The sequence below is a fragment of the Rattus norvegicus genome, chromosome 15 (assembly GCF_021556685.1).
Source record: "Rattus norvegicus strain SHRSP/BbbUtx chromosome 15, alternate assembly SHRSP_T2T, whole genome shotgun sequence".
Lineage (NCBI taxonomy): Eukaryota > Metazoa > Chordata > Mammalia > Rodentia > Muridae > Rattus > Rattus norvegicus.
The window spans coordinates 82,180,404-82,183,612 of record NC_141548.1 but is presented as its reverse complement, the minus strand read 5'-3'; the positions used below and the strand labels follow the sequence as shown (position 1 = coordinate 82,183,612).

The 3,209-nt window shown below is 43.8% G+C and overlaps 1 non-coding gene across 1 annotated transcript; it reads left to right on the top strand.

The window, feature by feature from the left end:
* Window positions 1-1,253: 1,253 nt before the first annotated feature.
* Window positions 1,254-1,445, top strand: LOC120097267 (U2 spliceosomal RNA). Its single transcript, XR_015639251.1, has one exon. It is a non-coding gene; the product is annotated as a U2 spliceosomal RNA (small nuclear RNA).
* Window positions 1,446-3,209: the final 1,764 nt, after the last annotated feature.

The window sequence follows — 3,209 nt, the reverse complement described above, 5'->3', positions numbered from 1 at the left end:
GTTTTCCTTGTCCCTCTTGCCTCTTTCTCTGTAGAGAGCGGCGTGGCGAAACAAAGATGGCGCCGACATCCAGACAAGGCTGGATGTCGACAACTTACTGCGCATGTGCAGGCTTGTCCCCTGTCCCTGTTCAAGAGAGCTGTAACACTAAGAGAGCTGTAACACTAAGAGAGCTGTAACACTATAAAGGCTTGTTCGCAGAAGAATCCTGTTGCCGCGTGTCGTTCTTGCTGGCGGGACATTGGGCGCGCGACATTTCTCTTCATACTAGATCAGATCCACACAGAGCTCCATCTCTCCTTTTCTCCAACACTATTATATTCTGAGTTCCTATTCACTAAATACGGTCCAAGTTGTGTTACAGCTATCTAGACGAGCAATATAGGGTGCCAGAAAGATTCACACAGCCTTGATCCACTAAACCTTGGCATCAAATACTGTCTCCAGTGTCTTATAAGCTAAGGTTTCTGTCAGTTCTTTAAACCTGGCTGATCTTCAATCCCCTTATCTTTAAACTGAAGACGGGCTGCTATGTGAAGCATTCCTCAGCACCCTGCTTGGCACAGAGGCCTCAGCAGACACCAATCCCAGTTCTAATGGAGCTTAATCCACGTTTTTTAAATCATTGTATCACTGCCAAAGGCTAGAGAAAAATGACTTGCATTGTCCAATTGTTAAGTCAATGAAATAAATAATGTATTTACAATAGTACAGCTCCTAGCAAGAAGGGCCTTAGTAAATGGTCGATCTCTTGTTATTGTTTACAAGTATAAATGTCAATAGGAAATGGCTTGCCCATGATTCAGCCTTAGATTACTGACACTGTTTAGCAGTATATAGTTGATATTCAGCAATGACTCACGGACTGTGAACCTTCAAAGGGCTAGGTGAGACTTCTGAGGTAGAAAATCATCATGATTCCAGCAACCAAAAGACAGGTGCAATCATAGTACTTCTTCTTTTTCCTTTTGGCTGTTTAATTTCCTTTTTGAGGCAGGGTCTTTCTGGGTAGCCCTGGTTGTCCTAGAACTCACATTGTAGACCAGGCTGGCCTCAGGCTCAGAGACCCACCTGCCTCTACCAAGTGCTAGGATTAAAGGCAAACACTACCTCGCCCAACTAGTAGCATTAAGACAGTTAAGAAGTACCAGTAAGCTTAGCAGCCAACATAAATCCAGAAGAGGGACGAAGAAGAGCAGAGCACAGGACAGCACAATGTCTTAAGTTAGCTTTTGGAAAAATAACATACATACTTGACTTCTTGGCCTTTTGGCTGGGATCAGGTGGATTATCTGTTCTTATCAATTTAGAATGTGATATGATATGTCCTCTGTCCAAGGACAAAAATATTAAATGGATTTTTGGAGCAGAAAGATAGGATGAAGCATGTGCATTCCACTCATCGGGTCTGCTGGTGCGATTTCTCCTGAAATGGTCCACACCCCTCAGTTCAGTTCTGTGAAGCGCATCCACACCATTGTGAACAGCGTCCTGTGGTTCTCAGACTCACTGAGCACTAACTTCCTTCATTCTCTAATCAGCCTTTGGCCATCACCGTTTTATGTTTTGTGTTTAAGGAGAGAACTTTCTTAAAAGAAAGAAAAGGTCTCTGAGTGATGAACACTTCCCCATTAGTTTCCACAGGAGGATTCAGGGAGCAGAGATGTCCTAGCCTATGCAGCCTGTCACGTGCCGAGGAGAGGAGACTGAAACTTGGACCAGGCGGGTCTTTGGCTGGGAAGCCAGAATATCAAGTCCTGTCTAGGAAGCGAAGGGAGGAGCAGTTCCGGAAGTCCTGGCCAGCCTCGGGGTATTAGAAGAGACACAGAACAAGAGTTGAATGAAGGGAGAGATCAAGTTCTCTGTCCGAGGGCAAATAGAGGACACCAATCTGAAGACAGCGAAAAGGAGAAAAAGAATGGAGAAGGAAACAGCAGTAATCTCAGTTCTCATGTACAAATCTGACTGTCACATGGGCATGTTTTAATGGTCTATCAGGGGCTTCCTTGTCAGTCGAGGAGGGGCAGACATCTGAAGGAGGAAGCAGATGAAAGAGGAAGCCTTTATACCCCGTTGACAAGCTGGCCCTCTTAAGAACTGAGGCTCATAAATCTTTTTTGTCTGATTTCATCAGTGTGAAGATATGTCTTGGGAGGAAAGAAGGAGAGATATTGAAAACCATGAAACACAACAGGATTTGTCGAGATTCCACCCGCTTTCAGATGAGCCTGCTGGGGAAAGAAGGTATTTAAGGAAATCAAAGGGGAAAAACTCTAAACCCCCAAACTTTTAAACTTAAAGTCATTAATCCCAGTGTTTAGTCCTTCTCCACCCTTTCTTTTTATAAGTGACCTTTGGCTGCTCCAATCCACTGGACTTTGGATGCGCTTAGGGTCAATTTCCTTGCAATTGTCAGGACTTTGTATATCGGGCAGATTCACTGAATAAAACCCAATATTTTTCTATTTCTTCTCTGGTGACTACTTGAATGTTTTGACTCTCTCACCCTTGTTCCATAATCTTGCTCAGAGTTAAGTTCCTCTGGTACACCTATCTGAAATGTAAGGTTAATCCAATGAACAAAGCAAAATGAACTTTAATAAATCATTTAGCTAGTAACAAAAAAAAATCAATTCCCTTGACTACAAAAGATGAGAGAATACATTTCCTGTTTCACAGTGAGCTGCATTATCTGTAACACCCGGATAGGAGCACAGTAGAGCCTCCAGTACATGATAGGCTGAGCAGACAGATGGGAAGGGCCCCTTACTTGTTGTACAGCAAGTGAATCCAGGGATGTCATGACGCTTGGATATTCATAGGGTCTCACAGTCTATTGCGGCATGAGGAACTGCGATGCTAATGTGGGGTAAATAAGAAGAATAACACAGGAAGCTGATACCCCATGCACGAGAAGGGTTGCAACCCCAGCTTCTACTGTTGCCCACTGGCAGCATCGTGATGCTCATATTCGGAAAACTCTGGGCCAATCGAGGGCACTGAATCACTCATATTCCACTTCTCTGCATCGACTTGTCTCCATCCCTGCCTAATGGCCTTACTTCCTTGTCCTCTGTTGCCTAATTCTTCTAGTTCTTATCCAACCAATTTTGCCTCATTTGTTTGTTTATTTAAATGATGACTTGCTGGCATAAAGTCAAGGAGTTGGCATAACTGTATCCCTGCGAAGATTTCAGGGTCATTCATTT